Genomic DNA, 24,424 nt, shown 5'->3' on the forward strand with positions numbered 1-24,424 from the left:
GTTCTGATAATCGCTACCAAGCGTTTGGTTCCAAAAATCTTATCTCAAAAGTCAATTCCAAAGGGAACTATATTTTTTGTCACCAAAATTTATATTTGTCATCAAGTTGTATCACCTAATAAATAGATCTATCGCCACGAAATATTTTCGTTCTCAGATAAACAAAGAGTGTTCCCAGGTATGAATTACCAAATTATTGTTAATATAATGTGTATAATATGAGATGGATTACCAATAAAATTGTAGTGCATTACATGAATATAAACTTCGTTCTTATAATAATAGTTTTATTACTGAAATAATAGCTTGGTGCTCAAAATGGTAGATCTGTCACCAAATAAATCGATTAATCGATCCCTGACTGCGACTCCTTTTTATTTGTTATTTTGTCACCAATACAGAAGTTACATTTTATTTCGTTCAGTTATTAAAATAATGTATTCGTTACCAATTTAATACATCAGTTTATAATTTTAATGAAAATATGTTCAAAGGGAAGAGGAAGGGAAGGGAGACAAATTGGCGCGCTTTCGGGCCTCAACGAATGGGTTGTAGGTTGGTTGTAGGTACGATCATGCGATGCAAGCATATTATCGGATTAGCCATAGGCGTAAAGCTGGCCAACCCCCCACCAGAAGCAAAAAATTTACTTATCGGCCAGAAAAGAAAAAGGGGGCGCCCTTCAAAATCCAAACCAGCGCTGATTATTCAGTGATTGTTATTTTTAACAATAAATATTGATTATTTTGACTTTAATTAAGTGTTTTATTTACTATTCAGCTAGAAATTTAATTTAAATATATTTATACTACCTGTGGAAAGTAAGACCCTTGGGGGAGGCACATGACCGGTTAAGTAAGATCCTTTCAAAAAAGAGTGTAGACTCTTTTGGTTGAAAGGATGATGACGATCACCCTACATTTTTAGACCTTCATGAAATTTTCTAGTGATATAATATATGATTTATTGGTGATCTCTTTAAATTAGTTTGCTTAAAAACTATTAGGACAAACCTATTATAATACATACAAAACCATTTATTTGGTACTGACCCCATATCTCCATGATTTTCGGTAATTTATTGTGGAATTGATTTTATATTGTTTGGTGACACATTTTGGTGACAAATCTACTATTTTGAGGGCAAACCCTATTATTTAAGAAACACAAAATGAATTAAATTGGTGACAGCTTAAATCACAGTGGCGGATTTACCAATAGGCCAAGTAGGCCAGTGCCTAGAGCGGCAGATTTAGAGGGGCGGCAAATTTAGCAATTTTTTTTACAGGTTTTTTTTTTATAATTGAGTAATATGAGTACACAATCCATATATAAATAAACGATTAATAAACGCAAAATTAATAAACTGTAATATGTATATACTTAGGTACTTACGTGATCATGAATTTAAAAATAATCTAATAGCGTTTCAATAAAAATAAAATAAAAAATCCGCTCGCTTCGCTCGCGGTTTTTTCATCATTCCTGGTTTGTTCTGCGCTCTTTGAGTCCTCAATCTAACAAAAAGTTAAAGCACCGAAGTAGCAAAAACAACTGACGCTCTACACTGACGATTTCTAAGCTGTTTATGAGGTGGAGAACTTTTGGAGTATTTTTGTGTTCCAAGACTCAAAAAATTTCGCGCTCGCTGCGCTCGCGCCTTTCGCTTGTCGCTGACTATTTTCTGATTTCTTTAGGTATTATTACGTCCCTTTCTTTCTCCTGCCCTGTTCCCAAATATTACTTGGGGTCGGCGCAATATGTCATTTTCTTCCATTTTCCCCTGTCACTCGTCATACTGACACTCACTCCCTTCCTATTCATATCATCTTTCAGGCAATCCATCCATCTTTTCTTAGGTCTTCCTCTTCCTCTCCATCCATCTACATTCATACTTAGCACACACTTTGTTGCATGCGTATCATCCCTCCTCATTACATGTCCATACCACGACAATCTTCTACTTCTCATCTTTTCTGTAACTGGCGCTACTTTTATTACGTCCCAAACATCAAAAATTTCGCGCTCGCTACGCTCGCGGCTTCTTCTATTTGCACAGCTTTTTTCCACTCTTGTTTGGGTAGGCATTTTTGTGTAACAAAACTAAAAAAAATCGCAGTCGCTTCGCTCGCGACTTTTTCACTTTACGGTGGTTTTTTTTTTACTTGTTTTCGTACAAAATTTTTGAGATTTTTACATTTGTCTTTTTTTTTTGGGGGGTGCTCAATATGTATCTACTCCGCCCCGGGTGCCACCCGATGCTACGCCGCCACTGAATCATAGCACCCGAACAAATGAACCGATTTCAATTTAATTTTTTTTTGTACTACAGGTGTTTTACGAGCGAGTGTTCTTAGACATGTTTGATGAAAATCGATTGAGCCGTTTAAAAGTTACAGAGGTTTTACGCTTCAAAATCGCTGACATATAAACTTGTTACTTAACATTAAACTCTTCGGTACATAGAGGCTTGCAAAAATAATCTAGTAACTGACAGAAATATCATTAAGTTCACAATCATTAGAGGCGGCAAAAATTGAATGGCCTACTAGCGGCAAGTTTGTAAATCCGCCACTGTTAAATCATACCCAATTTCAAATACGATACTTAAAGATAATTTATACCTCATAAACTCATAATTAAAACTATTCACAAGTCAACTAACCTTTTAAAGTTTAATGCACTTCTATGAACTGATAGACCGCAAAGAATCAAAGTTAACACATTCTTCTCACATTCCCTTTAGTACGTGATTCTAATAGTTCTGTATATCAAATAGACAAAGTTTATTAGTATGGGAATAACGTGGATACAATTGATTTAAACTGTCGTGAGTTGTTGTGGATATATGGCTTGTAAACATTGTAGATACGAATAGCTGTGTATGGATTAAGGTGGTTACAAACGACGAAAAGTCTTATGTAGCCAGAAATACTAGGGGTCATTTTAAAATGTGGTACCTTCTATCACGAGAATTCTCCCTTTTTTAGGGTTCCGTAGCCAAAATGGCAAAAACGGAACCCTTATAGTTTCGTCATGTCCGTCTGTCCGTCTGTCCGTCTGTCCGTCTGTCACAGCCGATTTACTCGGAAACTATAAGTACTACAGTGATGAAATTCGATGGGAATATGTGTTGTATGAACCGCTACAAAAATATGACACTAAATAGTAAAAAAAAGAATTGGGGGTGGGGCCCCCCATACATGTAACTGAGGGATGAAATTTTTTTTTTCGATGTACATACCCGTGTGGGGTATCAATGGAAAGGTCTTTTAAAATGATATAAAGTTTTCTAAAAAACATTTTTCTTAAAGTGAACGGTTTTTGAGATATCAGCTCTCAAAGTCGTAAAAAGTATGTCCCCCCCCTCTATTTTTATAACTACGGGGTATAAAATTCTAAAAAAAATAGAGGTGATGCATGCTAATTAACTCTTTCAACGATTTTTGGTTTGATCAAAGTATCTCTTATAGTTTTTGAGATAGGTTGATTTAACTGTAATTTTTTTGAATTGCCATTGTCAAAGCTTCAAATCTGTCTCAGATTATTGATTTAGGTGGTGACTGTTTGTTTTCAATTGTATTTGTTTTTAATAATATGTCTAATGATATTCCTGTGCAATTTTCTTCCCAGTAGCGTTACAAACTTAAATGACTACATGCCATTTTTTTAAGATTTGCCATTCAGGATACGCAAGATGATGTCCATTTTTAGAGATCCTACGAAGGTGTTTTTTGGACTCCACTACATAGATTAGATAAACAATTTTGAAACTGGGTGAGTTGATACAAGAATACTTAGGCATAAGAGATAATGCATAGGACAAAACACGCTTAAGAAATATACGCTCTAGCAAAATATTTACCTAGGTTAAGTGGTGAATGTAATGCATGTGGCTAGCTTTAGTTTAGTCACAGTTGTTAGCCTGTTTGAATAATCTACGTTCTATCTATAGAACAATGTTTGTTATTTGTTTGTATCACGACCAGTATAGATGAGTTTAGAAATACAATAATTGTATTTGACTAAACTGTATATAGCGTCAGCTGGTGCCTAAATAATTCAGCATCCTGTGGTCATAATCTCTATAATAACTATGAAAAATTAAGTGTGGAACTGTCTAATGGTATCCACAGTCAAAGAATTAAAAACTGCTACAATTAATTTAAAGACACCGTAATACATAACCGACCAAAACTTAAACGCGTCTCAAAAGACTGTAGGATCGAGTCAAATTCTTATCAAATGTTACATAATTTCTCCTCAAAAATATCAAAACAGTTTTGCCTTCGCACCACTTACAAATCAACTACCAGTTTCATCATAGATTGAAGAAATGAAAATAAATAAAATAAAAAGGGTCCAAAAGGACCAAAATCTTTTGATTGAGCTTTCTCATGAGAACATGCGTTTAAAAAGCTCCTGCCTTTTGTTGAAGAATCTCGGTCGTGTGAATTATGTTTCTTTTATTTGCGTCTTTATTCAGTCCCACTTCATGCATTTATTCCTTGCAAGGAGATTCGTGAATCGCGTTTGCGAAACTACCTGCGTTTTCAACTAATTTCGTTCAAGAGTTTTTTTATTGCTTACGGTTGTTCAAACTCTTTGAATGTCTTAAAATATTTGCAGCATCTAATTTAAATAGTATGTCTGAGACGACGACCCATGCTGTGTGCAAAAGTCACATTTCTGTTATTTTAATTAATTTACTGGCTGCGAGACATTTTGTTTTACAGTTATGAGGATATTGACTATTAAATGAAGTTTATTTATTTATTTATTTTATTTGGGAAAACAAACAGTAGTACATTAAGGGTAGACAATAGTCTTAACTTTAAACTTAACAAATATACTACCCACAACATTTTCCACAGATTACTATACAACAGTTCATTAAGTTTCTTAATGATCCCTTCCAAGTATATGATAATGATCCCTTCTAACATTCAGAATATCTCAAGTCTGCCTGTGCAATGATACCGTTACTCACAAGATTTAAGATGAAGTTAATTATTATGATAATCAAGGAAGTATGACCGTACTAGCTGTAATGTTCAAAGACTTTAACTGAGGAGATATCCCTAATGAATCAGCTATGGCCACCTGTCTCTGATTACCAACAACGGAAATCCGTGCTGTTACACATCAAACTTGAACGAACCTCGTATGGAATTCTGAATCGTTATTCTATCCGTTTGTTCCATACCCGAGGTCATTGAAGACCGGTTCTTCCACACCACATACTACAAATAAATTACAATCTTATTCAGTTGTGTGAAGGTCTGATTTGTTGTAGCATTGTCAGCAAAGATCAATGAATGTGATTGATATATTCGATTGTCAAATTAAGTGCTAGAATTAAGACGGGTTAGTATTTAAATGTCTTTTAGAATTTGTGGATGAATTTTTCAACCTGGTTTGAGCGGAAATATTATTTTTTATAGCCTAATCTGCGAATAAAACTATGCAAACAAATACTCTAGAGAAGACAGTGAACTCGTTAAAGAGCTGAACAAAATCGAATGCAATATTATACCATATATCATGATCTTTCTTCATTGGAGACGGTTGGGATCATAAAAGTTGAAACCAGTCATTCAAATTAGTTGCACATGATACCGCATGCGCATTCGAAGCCCATGATGAAACATTAGGAGAATTCCAATGCATTATAAATAATCGACAATCTAAAAACAAATGAAATGAAGTACCTACACAGAATAATATGTAAGGCAAGGACAATATTTAAAGGCTGAAAACAAAAGACAACTTTTGAGAAACAAAATGGCATTAGAACCAAAATGAAAAATAGGTGATACTACAAAAATAATATTTGATAACCCATAACCAGTATGGCCACAGACCACTGTAATTTACTATGATACCTACTACGACTTGATGGGTGTTCGACCTTTCACCATAGATTTTTTTAAATCAATTCTTGGTACCGTTCATAATCAGTTTTTTTGTCTATAAGGAAAAGATCACGAGTTGCCTATTAAATTACACATTCCTTTAAATTCGTTCCAATACTTATTGTTATAAGTATATGCACTGATATTTCTTTAATATCTAATTCAACATCAAAGAAAACATTGATACCTATGTTTGAGGAGATTTATTTAATCATTATTCCTACCTAACTTGCTTCTGTGTTGGCTTCATAAATAACTAGTCAAAATCCTATGCTCCGTATGTAGTATCTAATCTATCAAATGTCAAATTTCAACGGTCTCAAATTGAATATAATTTCTGATCTATTTCTGTCTGACCACACTATATTTGAAACATTGCTCTAAATGTCATTCATTCATCTTTAGCCGGCTTCCTATTATGCTGCTTTCAAGGTCTTTTTCTAGACTATCTTTATTTAAAATCATATAAGTTTCAACGGCTACAGTTTTAAGCGTGCTCTTATCATTATCGAAATATCGATTGCTCAGTATGTCGAGAAATCGATCCTCCACTACCTACTTCAAAACACACAAATCCAACTTTAAATACTATAGTTACGTCCAAACCACAGATCATTTCTCATCGAATTGAATTTCCAAATAAAAAACGATGAATCTTAGGGCCAGTCCTTGACAAGGCCACTCGGGGTATCCCAATTATTTCCGGTCATCTAAAGCAAGTTTTTTTTCTTACATTTCTGAGGTAACACGCCTTAAGAATTCCTAGAAGTATGCTTCATCTTTATTTACTGTTAGATAGTTTTAATTTGCATGTAAGTTATCTATAGATTTTGTTTTATTTGATCCTGTTTAACAGCTTCTGGCTATGAATTCACCAGGTCCATTGGTAATTGGTGTATCAGTTGTATTATTGGTGTTTGCTAGATAAGATCAACGTCTTTTATTAATGGATAAATTATCGAGAGGTGGTTAAACTGATTGTATCTTATGATTTAAGTTTTCATCTACATCATTTTCAGAGACAGTTCATAGACTTATTATATTCTTCTTTGAATGTTGTTTCCAAGTTTTGCCGGGGAGTTGTGCCACCTCTTCACATACGAACAGCCAACGTAAAGGGTTACGTCTTGGGGGGTTATTTTATGTATATTTTGAATGTTCAAGAATCCCTAAATAAGGGTATCAAAAACAGGATTTCAACGAAACATATTCGTTTACAAAATCGATTCCCAAAAATAAACCATACATACACATTTCCGTGTCTGCAATATTGAGTTACGCCACTCAATACTGTTTAGTCGCAAATGGCACCTCATTGTAGTTTCATTGAATCATCAAAACTGATTCATTAGCACATTAGTTTATAAATACACTAATACACGTCTTAAGTTCAGCGACTTCTATTGTAACAATTGATACCTATATTTGCAATACATACTTGTATGTAAAGCTAAGTGTGAATGGGTATTGTTATACCTACATAGCTAAATGTGTACCTAGTTAAAGGTCTTCCTTTAACTAGGTACAAACGATTACACTTTTCTCTGTCATTTAAGTAAATGAATGAAACCTGTATGCATATACATGCTATGTTAGAGATGCTGCTTATCTAAAACCTTCAAAAGAAGAAAGCTTTTCGACGTAAAGTTTCATCATCTAATTTCACCTATCTATTAAGGTCTTCGAGTTTATGGTGTCAATCTCAGTTTAGCCTAGTTTCTTAATGAAAATGTAAGAAACAGTCTCAGTAATTAATGTTTCTTACATTTTAAAATCCGATTTATAAATAGACGTGACGAAGAATCAAAGCCATTCTACATTAAAATTCGGCCGTTTTAAATCTTTTAAATTAATTTTCAATTTGACAACTCTAATTGATTGAGTGTTCTATATTTGAACAGCAGAATGGAGATTTAAAAGTCAATGAAGCGTCTAAAAGATTCTGTTGTTGTTTAAAATATTTCTAACTAACTGAATATTTTAAATAGTGTGTAAATTCCGAAGTTTTTGTATTGTTGGCCCATTGAGTTACTTCGTTTTTAACCCCCGACGCAAAAACGACGGGGTGTTATAAGTTTGACGTGTCTGTGTGTGTGTGTGTGTGTGTGTGTGTGTGTATGTGGCATCGTAGCTCCCAAACGGATGATCCGATTGTAATGCGGTTTTTTTTGTTTAAAAGGTATGTCAGTCGGGAGTGTTCTTAGCTATGTTTGGTGGAAATCGGTTCAGGTCTTCAAGGTCATCAGCTCGTTTGCTAGATGTGATAGGAATGTTACACGCTCTGTTTACTTGCAAGTGTATGTGGGATCTGAAATTTGAAACACTAATGTCTTTTGGAACCACTGAGCTGGTCTGCTGTTAGGGCACGAAGGTAGGAGACGTAACCCTGAACTGCCTTTTAGTAAACCCATCGAGTTTGGGCTCGTTGAATTTGTCTTGACGAGTTCTCTTCATGTTTCTGATTGACGAGAACCTAATGCTGGAAATGGGATGTGGCGGATGAAACCCTGAAATGCCGAAATGAAACGGATAAACCGATTGATATTTTTGCTGAAAATCTAGAATGTCCAAAGGTTAATCTTTATTGTTTTCAGTTTGTGCAATTCTCCCAGAGCCAGTTTGTCATGAGGATTGTTAAACAGCTTCCTTTGGCCGAGATCGCATATAGCGACCCCATCTTAAGATAAAATAAATTAAATGAAAGAAGGAAAAATTAAGGAGCTCCTTTAAAAAGCATGAAATAAAATTAAATTATAAATTTAAAAACCCCGACCCAAGTATGCAATAATTATGACAAGGTTAAAACGCTAAACCCTATAAAAGCAAAAATAACTTTTAACACTACGTAAACTAAATTTTGACGTGTCGGGGGACCGCTTTTTACCTTCATAAATACTTACATAAATAAAATGATATTACAACATTCGTTTAAAAAAAAAACGCGTATCTAAAGTAATGAATTAGAGCGGTCCCCCGACACGACAAAATTTAGTTTACGTAGTGTTAAAAGTTATTTTTTGCTTTTTATAGGGTTTAGCGTTTTTAACCTTTTGTCATAATTATTGTAAACATTAAGTCGTGCGTGGAGAAACTGCACGCGTGCATAATTTTGCTGACTTTGTGACTCCTCTCTTTACTATTATACTATTTGTAAAAGGTGTCAAATACGTGAGACTTTTGTAACTAATTCTGCAAATATGTAACGATTGTTATTATGATATGTAATTACACAGATCAGATTACATAATTTCGAGATTAAGCACGATAAATTTGGGCATAGTTCAATCCTTTGGGGTAACCCACATAACTTTACATCTACTACCTACAAGTACCTTCAAAACGTATTGCACAAAGTAAACTATGCTTCTCTCTCTCAGGTTTGACTCCATCCATAAACCAAGCCCAAATGGGACCTAAAACCTAAATAGGACCCACATACCATTAACCAACAACGCCCTCAGGCGTATCGAACGCTTTAGACAAAACTTTTTTTGACATTTGACACCGTACCTGATATAAGTCGACGACTCTATTGTAAAGTTCTGCTCTAGTTGTATTCAATGTGTAACCGAGCCGAGTGAAGCTCCGTAGCTTATGAGTTCGTCATGCTGTGTTGCATCTAGAGTGACCAAGTTATCTATACTAGCCTTTACTTATAATAAGAGAAAACCTTTTTTTGTGTGTGTTTGTACCCTAAAGGCTCTTACTACTGAACCGATTTTAAGAATTCTTTCACTGTTGGAAAGCTATACTCTTCTCGAGTAACATAGGCTTTACTTTACCCCAGTACGTTCAGTGATTTCTTCGGGACGTTGGTAAAACCGCGGGAAATCAGCAACTAATGAGTAATTGTTGACTTTAGCATCGATGATTTGCATAGTGTAAACAATTTTAGAGTTCATTGTCATCAAATCTAATTTATTTATTAGAAGTAGCATTAGTCATATCATAATTTAAATTTGCATTCAATTAACTGAAGATAATATTCTAATGTGGTATTGGAAGCTGATTAGATGCGTGATTATTTTTTCTTTTATAATTATGAATTCAGATACATTAAGAATTAATACGAAGTTTAAGTGGATGAATCAAATCGAACTTGCGTTTCATATAAATCCTTATCGACACGTTAGTACTTGTTGGAACGTGTTTGTAAGCTTTGGGATTTCTTTGGTAGCACCTGGTTCTGATAAAATGTTATCGTTTCCTTCCTGTGGGGCTGTTTATTAATAAATAAGGAATGATAGTTAAATAGATATGAAGCTCAATGTCGAGCCACTGTGTCTGCTTTGCATGTATCAATAAAAAACCTGCATCTTTTGTTGCAAATAAAGCTTGGGTCGTCCAGCATCTCTACGTAATATAATGATGTCAACTTTAGCTGTTGCACTTAGTTACAGGAGACAATTGTTTAAAAAAATGTTTTTTTATGTTAACTTAGTACTTATGTTTTTAATACCTACTTCTACCGACCTTACATCTTTATTAATACTATGCACCACTTAATTACATAAGTGATATTCAAAAATTCCTCGCACAAAATTGATTGATTAATTCATACGTGATTGCTATCAAATTAAAGCCGCAGGGTTACGTATTGGTAGGGCTGCCATCCGTCCGGGTTTCCCCGGATTTGTCCTCGTTTGGAGGCCGTCCGGGGGCCGTCCGGGCGGGGTTTCAAGAAGTGTCCGGGGAAAACCCGGACACTTTTTACAGGGACGTCTTGACCAATGGTGCAGGGTCCCAAAACTCAAAAATTTTCGCGCTCGCTTCGCTCGCGGCTTCTTCACTCTGCGGTTTGCTTTTATTATTCAAGTTTAGGTGCTTTAGTGAACCAAAACTCATTTTTTTGCGCTCGCTACGCTCGCGGCTACTTTCAATATTTTTTCTGTAACCTATCAAAAAGGGAGCACCGTTTTAAAGTCCTTTTATTAACAAGGAATTAACTCCTAGTTTCCATATGAGCTTTCTTATTTATGATCTTCGAAGTAGGTAGGTACTCTAAGGCGTAATCTTCCAACACTACTACTACATGAGCTAAAGACGGCCCTGACTTTTCATGTAAAGAAGCACCTCATTGAATTTAAGTATATGGTAATAAATGTAATAGTAAATGGATTAAAAATTAGGTCTTGTTTTTAAAAAAAAAACGGACTCGTCCGGGGAAAAAATACGATTTACGGCAAATGTCCGGGTTTTTTTTCCTGTTTGTCCGGGTTTGGCGAAATTGGAGATGGCAGCCCTACGTATTGGTCATTCACAATTTCCTCTATAAAAAACTTGAGAGGCGCCTACAAATTAATTCGAGTTATAGAACATATTATACCTACGTCTGACCTTGATGACGACAGGTTTGAAATAAGCGGAACCTTAGTTATTGATAATGACGTGGCGTTACCTGACTATGTTAATTACTGGTTTAATGGTATCGAGTATCTGTGAGGACTTATTTGGACCGTAGAATTTGTAGAACGTCGTGGAAGATAATTTGTCTATTCAATCTATCTGTTGCTTACAAGAGATAGAATTCGACGTTAGCAAAACTACAGATAGGTAGAATATTGGGATCGGTCGTTGATGGTATCGTGTGTCTATCTAATGAGGACTTTTTTGGATTATTGAAGCTCGTGGAAGACAACTTGCCTCTTGACGCAGAAAGACTAATTATTTGTTTTCAGATATTTCATCGGTTGATGTTTCATTAGGTTAGTGGATTATGCCCCAGCTAAGATTGTTTTAAATGTGGTGTGGAAAATAAAATAAATTGTAACTACATCAGTATGTCAGTCAATGCATAAAGACTGTGTAAAGAGGTTACAGCATTGTTAGCATTGAGATAATGAATGTTATTAAAATAATTGTCGTGATCAATTGACCATTGAGTTTTTATTGTTAACAACACACGACTTTAGAGTGACCTTTATGGCTACAATGACGGTAATTCACCTGCATGATGATAATTGTCTGACTTCACACCGAAAGGTAGCCGTTAGATTAAGATGGACCTTAATAACTCTAGGTATACTTTTTATATAATTTGTATAGCCATTTAGATGTGTCTGACAACCAGTCTTGCCAAGGGGTATTGGGTTGCCCGAGTAACGCTCGAAGAAGGGCGAAATGCTCTCATGCACTAGATTTACGAACCAAAGCAAATAGGTGGTTTCAATTTTTACGATCAGTCAACCGACATTACAATAACTAAGTATAAAGTACGAAGTGATACAAATTAAGGAAAAAGTAGCTTAGAACACGTACCGCAAATTATACTTTTGGAACAGTAGGTAGTGATCACTTTTGAAACAATACTTTTTAACCTTTCACTTAAAAGGGATATTATAAATTGCATATCAAATAAATAATCGCCTATCAATAAATACTCATCATTTATATTCTTTTTTACATCAAATAACTTACTTCACTACAAATAAACTAAATGTTTAACAAAACTCAAACTGCAGATAATTCGAAATGATACATCAATATGACATTGCTTTTTTTATTATAATGCAATACAGTTAAATTTAGTCTTGTACAAAAATACTACATACATAGCATTAATACTGACTGCACAGCAAATTTTCCATATTTCATAGCAAAATAACTATCCCAGTCGCATATTAACCAGTAAGTACAACAAAACCTATTCATCATATTTGTCTTAATTTTCAAGAAGCCATGCTCGGCCAATTTAATGATTATTATAACAAAAAAATCCTGTCACATTGCATTATTTCTAAAACCAGAACAAATTAACTGAAAAGGTTCGCGGCTTCGCGCGCTTTTTCGTCACTGGAGTGCAGAGTGGCGCGAGCGAGTAAGATAGAGTTCAATTAAAAAACATTGTATTAAAAATTGAAGCTAGTAACGAAAACGAATCGCTGCAAAACCGACTCCACGTAGTCTTGTTTGCCTACCCCTAGAGTGCAATTCAAAACCGCGTAGGCGCGGAGGGGCGAGGCGGCCTGCGAGCTGAGGAGCAGGTAGTTTTAACGCTCGCCGACGCGGTTGAGGCTGGCCGGCTCTGCCGGCCAGTAAGCCGAAGCTGCGGTGGTGAGCGTGAAAATCATCTGCGACGATAAGCTCGCATGGGACCGCCGGAGCCCCGCAGCGCCGGAGCCGTGACAGAAGCCATGCTTGCTGCATGTTGCATGCTTACTTCCATGTTGCATGCCTGCTTACATGCTGCATGCCTGCTTGCATGCTTCAGGCTTGTTTGCATGCTTCTTACAGGAAAATAAAAATTCCAAAACTATGCCAAAAGATGATTCTGACTATAAACATTCTGAAATATGATATTATAGTAGTAGCCTTTTAATGACTACTTATATGAAATGTATGCTAAAAGGAAATACTGACAATGACTGACAATGCACCAGCCCCATTTTTTTTTAAGAACTATAGTATGTATGTGCAAGCATATCATCGGACTTGCGATCCGAGTCAAGTACGTGGCGCCACCTGCAGAAGCTAAAAATGTTGCCTATTGGGCAAAAAAGGAAGCGTGAACGCTTTAAATATTCAATAAATTACAATTTTGTATTTAATTTTATATTTTTTTGCTGATCTCATTATGCCGTAATTAATAAATAATAAGATGACTGTGACTAATAAAAAGCTGTTTTATTCAGAAAAACTGCTGTAAATAATATAAAAATAGAAGCTATATTTAAAAGAAAAATAGTTAACATGTATAATGTGCATTAAGATTATTAGCTGTGCATTGATGAAAAAGCTTTTGCTTTAGGAAAAATCGCCGTACGCTGCGAAAATAAATTGTAGTGTGTTTAGTGATATTTTGAGTTGAATATTTTGCTGTGCAATCAGTAATTTTGATGGGAATTCGGAATCTTATTGCATAGAAAAAGGATATTTTTTGATTTGCGTTTAAATACTACCCCACTTAAAATAGGAGTCAATTTAAGTCGAAGTCATTTTCCCTATTCGTGTTACCTTTTTTGTACACATAAGTAATTCTGAATGCATACAACCATGTGTCTGTGTGTTTAAAAACTCAGATTCACTTGAGAATCATGAAATCGTTCGTTGGATAAATCTCTGGCACTACTGAATTAATACACTAACCCCCGAGTGACATACGCTATATTTTATTTGGGTATGAAAAGATGAGACGCCGGTGAAACCGCAGGCAGAGACTATTCTCGCAAAAAATTGGCGAAAATTCCACAGTCAATGTTGCTTATTTATTTGAATGCTAGTTTCTCTAAAGAAGCAACAGTAATTCACATTTTCCAACCGTGAACGAATGCTGTTAAAAGCTTGTAGTGGTCTCTTAACTTATTCCAAGTTCGCTAGGTCACCACGCGTGGGCTAACGTGCTTGCCCACGCGCATGCTCATTATATTGAGATTCCTCATCATTTAAATGTTGAGATTATTTGTGACTATATTCGGAATTTGGATTACTTGGGCTCTTTCGTAATATTGTGAATCATACGCAAGTGAGAAGGGATTTTGTGTTTATAGTGCCAGTATTTTTCCTAAATGGTTTTAAATTATAATTTTTAAGATGTCATAGCAACTCATGCTTAAAAAATTTGTAAAATGTTCTATGATCAACAGATTCACCCTATTGGCACAGCTTTACTTGTCCTAGCTTAAAGCACATCAACCCGCATTGAGCTAGCGTGGTGATTAGGTAACGGTCAATCCTTCTCTGTGTGAGAGGAGGCATATGCCCAGCAGTGAGACGATAAAAAGTCGTATGATGATGAAAGCACATAATTAAATCTACACAAATTGGTAATTTGGAATCGTGCTGATATACGATCTACTTAAACAAACATATTACTTGTTAAACAAACATCTTGCAAAAGTTTGAAAGTGACAGAATCTGGAAATTGCATCTTGAAGGAGGTTAGCCATACTAACTGCTGTATAACGGCTAGGTATTTGGGTTAATAAACTGAATATTATAATAACACTTATCTAGAGACTGCATTTTATTGGATTTTTAAAACAATTGGTGTTATATGAGTTGAAAGGATGGAATCCTTGACCGCCTTACCATATTATCAAATGACATTAAAATTGCATAAAAAGCAGTAACTATAAAAGAAGCTCAATGTTAAACATGTTGGTAAAAATTGGTTAAAAATACAATTCGACCAATTTTATATCAGTAACATTGCGCTAAAACCTATAAAGTGGTTTCGAAAGTTGCAAGTTCGTCGGAAAATTCATACGTGTGCACTGTGCATTGTACATCTGAATAATGCTTTTTCATTTGTATTTTTTTTCTCACGTGTGTTTCCCAAACATGATCAATTCATCATATTTTGGGAAACAGATATGCCTTATTAAAACACTTTTCTTCAAAACCACATGAATCTTTCTTGGTTGAAAACATAGTATATACTACCGTACATTCTTAAAAGAAACGTAAATCAACCTTCTAACTACGCCTTAAAACTTCGTAACATATGGAATATCGTTTTAATTCACCCTCGTGCCATTTGATATGAAACGCGTATAGTAATGAAACCTTATTAGTGCAATATCTTCGCATGTTTCTTGAGGAAGTAAATTGATACGCCGGATAGAATGTCATTAAAGGAACATCAACTAAGGAATTTGATGGGTCATCGATATAAAAAATACGTCTATGCTCCATTTTTTTTTTAAATTGAGCTTGTGGTGTTTATGGTATTTCCCGCGGACTGCCATTAAATGCTTAAAGCTTAAGCATTAGAAAACCTATCAATATTATATAATAACCTATTTTTCCCTCGGTTTCGAGATCCGGGGGAACTTTTTCCCGTACCCGAATAAAATACAGGGCATGTTAGGTTTCTAACAGCGAAATAATTTCTTAAATCAGTTCCTGCGGCTTAGGAGCCTTTAGGGTACAAACATGTAAGCACAACAAATATATTTTCCTGTATGTAATATTAATATAGATTTTATTATATTTTAACTTGTCGAAATCTCGCGATGATCTCACTATACATAAGATAAATCAAATAAAATGAGTTCATATACCATTTAAAAAACAAATGAGACAGTTCAATTCCCTCCAGTAATCTGTATTTACAGCCATATGAAGTAACAGGTTTACATTGCTACGGATTCCAGCCGGTGCCTAGACAAAGAATTAGCGGGCCTAGCATATAAATTAGTTGCATAAATTGTACTAGACTAACTGTTGTTAGGTGCATCGGCTTTTTTGTAGTGGTGGTGTCTGGGGCTTTAAAATTCAATATTTCAATCACGTAGGTAAAAATAGTGCAGTATTAACTTCTGTTATGCACTGCATAATATAGTTTCCTAAGATTTGAGAAATTAATGAAATTGTGAACGAGTACATAGACAAGTAAATCAGCATTTTCTAAAAAAATGTCTTATAAAGTCTAGACAGATCTTTGATTAGACTTCTAGAGAATTTTTAGGTGCGTTCCAATGAAGCAGCGTTCCATTTTCAAATATTTTTGATTACAGAGAATTTAGAATTATATAGGGGCAATTGCAGAGTTTTATGCTGGACGCTTATGTAAAGTATCAAATCATATGGGTACCCAGTAGTCACCCGTTTTTTCCACCGGCCATGCAAATCTTTGTAATATGAGCGTAAAATCGATCATACGGAACTAAACGCGTGAATTTTAAAAGCGTTTCATAGTAGGTAGCGAGATTTATGAGCTTGTCTTATGCTAGTTACGTCCTTATTAATTACTATTCGCATCAAAACATTATTTAATAGCCGTTTCACCCGCGTCTCGTGGATTCTGCTGCCCTTACCGAGATAAAATATCTATAGACTATGACTCTTGAAAAGTGTAGTATTCTAATAGAGAAAGAAATGTTCAAATCGGTTCAGTACCTTTAGAGTACAAACAAACAAAATTTTCCTATTTATTATATTAGTATAGACAAAAAACAAACGTAATAATAAGACAGTAGCTTTATATCGATTAAAAGCCATTCCGATTAATCGATTACACTTAATTAAACACTTAAATGGCGATGGATAAATCAGTTTTAAAAGGACAACTGACTATAAATAGGAGTGGAGCGAATAAAATGTGTGGTTTTAACCTTGGCTTAACAAAGATACAGAACACGCAATATGTAGTAAGCTCCTATTTAAATATCAATGATATAATGTAGATACAAAATACTTGGGATGGCTCTAGTATTGTATAAGGAGGATGGGGTCTATTGAGACAGGGGGTGACTTGAAACATTTTTGAAAGTAAAAAATTATATTTTTTATGGTGTAGGTAGGTACGTACAGTTTCTGCTGTATGAATTTTATTGAAAGCGTACTTTGGAAAAAATCTGATTTTATTTTTGGAAATTCTTTCGTCGATAGAAAATACGCTCTCAAAGTTCGTGCCTGTTAATAAGGCTAAAAATGCATAGTTAAACAATTAATATTGCCGTTAAGGACCTCTATTTTTTATATCCAGTCAGTTTGTAATAAGTAGCTTGTAATACCGCTTTAATGACAGACAGATCGCCTTTCCTAGTTGTTATTACCGTTCCTATGGCAACGCCTAACTCAGTCTTGGCTATGGCTAACTAGACTGTTATGCTTTGCCTTCAAGAATTCCCGCTGTGTCCATAAGGAAAGAACCATATTTAGAAATAGACATGTTAACTTTACTAAGATGGATTAACAGTTTTTTTTTGTCTAGCAATACTTGTGAAGGATATTTCGTAATTGGCAAGATTGTAAGACTGATTCTTTTTAAAGTTGGATGTTGAACATTATGCCAATACCTATGTCAAAAGTTACAAAATGCAGTATTCAGATACTGTAAAATTTATTATTTGCATAAATTAATAAATTATTGACTTATTCATAGATTAAATCACATGTGTCGAGATTTTTTTTATTGGTGATGTTGACCAAAGTTTCATAGCATTCATAAAATATTAAATTAAAAAAAAGGTCAATGCACTCCATAAATGTAAAAAAAAACAAACATTTATTTTCAAAACACACATTAAATCTTGACAGCCACTAAATTCAAATGTTAACATACCGTAATCTCACAACTATTTTAAAATTCTGCACGCATATTTTCAATACGGATCCATTTTGTTACAACAAGATAAAATGCATAGCAAAAATTCTTTGGCGTCACCTACAAGCCTACAATAGCATTCCAGGTTGTTTTTTGCCCTTATTCCGAACCAGTGTAGCATTCCGAATAAATGAACACTATTTAAAATGGAAGCTTTAACTCTCTTTCACTCTGTAAGGGTCAGAAAGAGATGGTAAGTGTTCGCTTATTTCACTATTTAGGCAATGCACGAGTTTGTAGTACTGCGTGCATGAAATGTAAACAGAATTAATTTGTGGGTTTTTAAATTAATTAAAATTCACATATCAAGTTGAAAGGTGAGTTTTTTTTCAATTTATCGTGAATGTTTGGCAAATAAAATTCTCAATCATTTAAAAATTTATAAAAGAAAATTGTTTGTGTTTATTTAACGTAACCACCGTAATTGGATGATTGTCAGCAGTAACGCAATTATTTACTTGGTGCAAATAAATCATTGTAATCTTGAATTCTATTTTTAACGCTTCCTTAGAAATAGAGGAGTAAAACGGGAATAAGTTTCCTCAAAAACTGAAAACAATTATTTACCTAGTAGGTTCCCTGTTTAAAACTATTGTTCAAGAAAGCTCTTCAAAAATCTATTACAAATGAAAGACTCTTATCATAAAAGTGGGTTTTCTTAATGCAAGCAATTAAATAGAGGACACCTTATCACTGTCCTGTTTTAACCAAAATCTTACAACATTTTGACTTCTATTTAAACACTATCCTATCTTCTTTGTTTACAAACTGTTCCCATAAAGTTATTTGGAGCTGTTTCGTAATTTTCACGTTCTTACCTACGACTTTTGGCTTCCTTATGAATAATTATGTAATGTTTGTATTTATATATTTTTTTATAACTGTTACTCTAGTTCTAAATATGGAAGCTGTATAAAACTGTAATGAGGTTTATAATTTGTAAGCTTTCATCATTTGAGTTTCCTTTGGTACCTAATTCGTTTCAGATCAAAAAAATAAAGCAGCTTATTTTTGGTATTTCAAATTATGTTTTGCTCTCTTGTCTCTTTAATGTTATTGGATTTAAAAATGTTATTTAACAATATAAAAAGGTTGATCTCAATTTGAAAAAAAGTTTTATATTTCCATTTTATTATGTTTAAATTGGGTTCAACCGCATATTAGGTACCATTATTGCTGCAGTCAAGAAAGATGATGAATATATAACTGACAAGAATATTGACTGCTCAAGAATTTTCGTGTTCATATATTTTTATTTTCAAGCAAGTGTTCAAGTAGTTTGACAACACCTACTTATGACAATTATCTTGTTAAGTACCAGCTATCATTTCACATAACTTTCAACGAGCTTGTAGGTACTTGCGTTTCTTTATTATATGTATTTAGTGGTAATAAATATTTATTGTGTTCATATTCATGTCAATGAGTTGTTTTTTTTACAATAAATATAAGCAGGTGTTTGTATGTTTGCTTGTTCCTGAAGAAAATCTCTGAAAATGTTTGGACAGATTCACAAACGAAGTTCATTCAAAAGCGGAAAGCTTTGTTTTCGTTTTGAGCTTAATCACGAAATCACTATAGCCTGACTTATTTGTAGAATTTCAACAATTATTGGCACTTATTGTTCAAAAAACTTGCAATTTGATATAAGATTTCTACAAGAAAGTTACAAATAACACAAGTAACATAGTATCTTGTGAATTTTATTCGTCATAAACGAGGTTTAACCGATGACCAACAGGTTATTTTAAGGTGAGTACGGGCAAGTGTCATTTTGTATCGCTTTATAGCCCAACATTTTAAATTGCGGCTTTTATCGAACGAGACACCTAGACTGAAGTTTTAAGTGTTTTAAAAATGCATTAAAAAATATGTCGCTACAAAATATTACAACGAAATTCGAGAACATTTATTTTTAGCTGAAATTATATAAAAAAAACCTGGATATCAAATGTTTTTCGTACTTACACAATTCACATGGATGTGCAAAAATAAATTATAAACACCCACTTTCAAATACTAACAAAAGTATATTTCAACCATAGATAAGGCTTCCTACAAATTCCTCTTTGCATGCAACATTTCTAAAAACGAATGCACCAAAAACCCCTTTTATAAAATACACTTCTTTCGATTCCCCTTCGCATGTCTGCCTTCCCCCATAAAAATGCAACGGCAATTATTTTCAAGTTAAATCAGTATTACTATAACGAGGTATAACTACATCGTTTACCTGTCCCGACCTTGAATGAAAGGCAGGTAGGCTAGCTGGCCGAATGGCTCCTTGGTTAACGGACTCTTTGGAGTATTTGCGCTCTCAACCTTTTTTGTTTATGGCAATGTCATAATGTAAAAGTGTTAAAAAAGGTGTTTAATTTCAAATGTGGAAGTTGGGATTATCTTGATCTCCACTCCAGACCCAACCATATCTGGACGCGGGATTGTTTCAAAAAGTTACAACCCTAGTACATAAAATATGGTAGGTTTTAGTTAGTAAGAGTCTGACAATCACGCTGCACCCACAGAGGGTCATTTGATGTTTCACATCCCAAAAAAGACAACCATATTACGGCTTAGAGGCTTTGGCCCTCCTTCGTTGAGACTATTGCAATGTGATTGTAGTATCAAAAGTGTTAAAGTTGTTTTGTACAATCCCGCTTTGAATAATCTCAGGGCAAGCAATATATTTCCAATTAAGTTTAATTAGGTAACACAATACTCTTTCTAACGGTTTTAGTTGTAACTCTACGCTTGCAGTAATTAGAGCCGTGTGGAATCGATTGCTACGTTAATTTCATACGGATAATTGTTAATTTGTACTGCACGTGGTGCTGATAAAGATATGATTATTTGTATGGTTTGGTGACTGCTGTCCCACTAGGAAATTATGGCCTATTTAATATCCAGAAAAAATATAGACAAGACTTATTTTATTGATAATCTTTAAGTTGGTTCCCGAAATAGCCAAATTATGATAGTTTTTTCTCGAGATAATTTGCTTTTCATCGTCTGTTAGAGAGCTTCGATCCTCAGCCACTACGACTACGTAGCGACTACGTATGATCAGCTTGCTTAAGCTTTACTGCAAACACCATCAGCATCAGATCACTACGAATATTAATCCACGTTTCGGAAAAGGTTTCCTCTCACAGTGTTTCAGCCTTTTTCAGCTAATGCCTTCAATATTCTGGAGTCTTTTAGTTTAGTTATTTTCTAAGTAGACTAATTTAAATATAATAAACCTGATTATTTTTCCGACCCAAATATCGACCAATAGAATTGCACCATTCGACGTCACGTGGTACAACCTACATGGTATTATACTGATAATTTTTTGAATATTTTCTCTGGTCGTTGCTATGTCAAACTGACAGGTTGTGGCCGACATTTGGGACGGAAAAATAATCCCCCGAATACCACACGAGCTTCAAAATTCTCTGGCATTTCCCTCAAGGTTCCCTGCAAACAAATGAAGGAGTCAAGTTTTTCAGGTTAAAAAATCACGAGCGCGAAGCGCGAGTGATTTTTCCTGGAAAACTTGACGACTTAACTTAACGAACCTATCGGGAAATACCCGATAATTTTGAAGCTCTTGTGGTATTATAAGTGAAAATTTTGTTTGTTTGCTTGAATGCTCTAATCTGAAGAACTACAGGACCGATTCAAAAATTTGAGAGGCTGAAACTGCTGACGGAAGCTAGTATTAAATTATATTATCAGAGTTTGATATCGCTACGTTACGGTACATTCTACACACACCAGTAGTAAATCCTAACTGCATTGACACAAATCTAGAACAAGGTCACAGATAAGGTTGTATAGGCATTGTTTGATTACAATGCATTACCTACATAGTAACATACGGTATTTGCAATGTTTGTTTGTGTAGTTTTATGATAAATTGTTTGAAGTGGACCTAATCAGAAAACTTGTGGCATTTAACGTCAAACGTTAACCTTGGCTTTGAACGTGTATCGATAGCCATTCATTCTAAGTATGCACAGAAATTACTAAAAAACAAAACCAGACCGACTTCATAATGACTGAGCTGAATACCACATTTCCTTTGCCAAACTGTCAAAACAAAACGCAACTGTAAACTATCCCGCCAAAAGTCCGCCATATTGCCATTTAACAGTAAAAACAAAACGAATGTTAACTTTCACGAAACAGCCAGGAATGTACAAGAGTGCTAGTATTACTCCATGATTTGGAGCCAATGTTTGAACCAATGTTGGTGTAACACGTTTGGTGGTATACCCCAAGTTTTAAGCTGATTCATTTAAATGCAAACTGCATTTGTAACCTCAAAATCATTGAGAGCTCTTGAAAAGAAGTAAGAAAGTAGGAGTTTGTATACAAGGGCACAATTTCAGAATTATAAGCAGTCAACTTAAAGTTGATAAAATACTAAAACGGTTGTTAAGGTTACATAATTAAAATTCCTTTGCCAAAAGGAACAAAAAATGGCTGCTATAAAACTGTAATGATTGGGATTCTAATTTTAGAATTTCCAAATTATCCCAATGACCTTAACTTTAAAGTTTTTTGGGTTAGGGGTCATAGCAGAGTAGCCAGTTCTGTTTATATGTTCTGTGTAAATTCACTAGAACTGTGCACTAACGGCTCTAAATAATACGATCGAAATACTACAAGATTGTGGATTACAGTTTTTGCAGATGAATATTAAGTAAAAGTTAGCTAGCCTAGTTTTAGGAGTATTTTAGAGCAACGCGATAATAGAACTGCATAATGTAGTAGGTATTTCTACCTCAATGCACTATCAAACTAATAGGCAGGGAATTACTATAAGTACAAAACCATTGAATGGCCCAACGTTGGCCCAACTCCAAAGCCGGTTGTACATACCTGTTACCAGGAATTTCGTTGTGTAGACACTGAGAGTATACCGGTTTCGTCAGCTGACGCTTACAAAAATGGCGGCAAGCTCGCGAACGAAGATTGATAACCTAATCTTGTAGTTTTTGTAATCGTTTTCCATGTGTGGGCATTCGATAAGGAATGATAATAATATTTTGATGTTTTGAAATGAGAATCTAAGCTGGCTGAATGGGATTTCCTTGTGGCAAAGAAAAGTTTGAGTTTTGTCTATGACCAAAAAAATGGTGTTCCCGGTTTTTCACATTACTTTCCTTTCTCACTATAAAAACAAATACCTAAATATCTACAGTAAAATGTCTTAAAATATATGTTTAGATATTAACGTACCTTTTTCAGTCTTTGAAGCGTCCTAGACTTAATAGAACAGCACGAAAACTGACACAGATTTGATTCAATATTCGCACATCCGCGTCTAATAAAGCGCCAATTTGGTACTGATTGTTATAACAGCTGCTATTGAGATATATCTACACTACATACCTACTCATATCGAGATAAAAGATAATGTAATTGTAGGATAATATTGCTGATAACTATGTTATCTTTAGGTATTAATTTGATGGTTAAGCTTAAACACATTAAGATGTCTGTTAATTTAATCTGTATTACAACTATTATGAAATTGAAGTGCAATAATTGGGTCTAATTTTAGAACTAATTAGGGAGATAAAGACCCAACTTTACCCACTTTTAGATAATTGCCATGTCAGATATTATCATATCTTTCAAGATCTTTCATAATACCTACATATTATACCTATGTTATTTTTTATATACCTACAGGGTGTGCATAAAATAGGGATGATGAATAAAATCTTTCCGAAACCATTGCTATAGTGAAGGCCATCCTCGCATACCTACAATACTGAAAAAAATCAGCTTTAATATTTAATTAATTAATTTCTTAATCATTTTACAGCTTGATTACCACAAATATATTAGGATTTCAATTCATTTCCCTAAAACGTGTGAAAGAAAATTCATTACAAAACAGAAAACTTCGAATTTCCATTTAGTTATAATATAACCAGTTCCCATGTTTAACGCTTTTCACTTTTCACAAGACATGACACCGCGCATTGCGAAAATAAGTTTCCTTATTATGAAAATTATTACCCTGTGAAATTCACGCCCATTCACCACGTACAGATAGTTGGTGTCGCTTGTCAATCATTTTTGTTATAAAGATTATTATTTACTGCTTTTATAAGTATGTTGTTTAATTGTAAAAAGATAATATACCTACAATTAGCATTTGAAAAGCTTCTGGGTAGCTCTTGAATGCAACTTTCTTTCTTAGTTCTTTATATTTCCGTAAATGTCTGCGTCTTTTTCTTGCCCACTTTCTAACAAAATCTTTTTTTGTTTTTAGTTTTTTACTGACTTTCCCCGTAGATTCACCCGCATCCCTTGGGAAGTACTACCCGCACCCGGTTAGAAAGTACTAAGGTTCCTACCCTATGATCTTTCTGAGGCCCTAGACTATCTATGTACCAAACAATACGGTTCAGTGTTCGGTAAAAGTATTGGTGTGAAAGCGCAGACTAGTAGGTAGTGA

The 24,424-nt window shown here is 34.4% G+C and overlaps 2 protein-coding genes across 3 annotated transcripts in view; one reads left to right on the forward strand and one right to left on the reverse strand.

The window, feature by feature from the left end:
• Nucleotides 1–23,347, reverse strand: part of LOC110384220 (peroxisomal N(1)-acetyl-spermine/spermidine oxidase) — a 40,725-nt gene extending 17,378 nt beyond the window's left edge. Inside the window, exon 1 of one of the 2 annotated variants that reach the window (XM_021345412.3) lies at nt 23,194–23,347. The gene's annotated coding sequence lies outside the window, so the exon portion shown is untranslated. Of the gene's footprint in view, nt 1–22,833; nt 22,971–23,193 lie in introns of those variants that run through there. The other variant, XM_021345413.3, reaches the window with a different exon arrangement.
• Nucleotides 1–24,424, forward strand: part of LOC110384222 (uncharacterized) — a 38,641-nt gene that overhangs the window by 3,378 nt on the left and 10,839 nt on the right. The gene's annotated exons all lie outside the window — the stretch shown is intronic.

The sequence above is a fragment of the Helicoverpa armigera genome, chromosome 17 (assembly GCF_030705265.1).
Source record: "Helicoverpa armigera isolate CAAS_96S chromosome 17, ASM3070526v1, whole genome shotgun sequence".
In the NCBI taxonomy this organism is placed as follows: Eukaryota; Metazoa; Arthropoda; class Insecta; order Lepidoptera; family Noctuidae; genus Helicoverpa; species Helicoverpa armigera.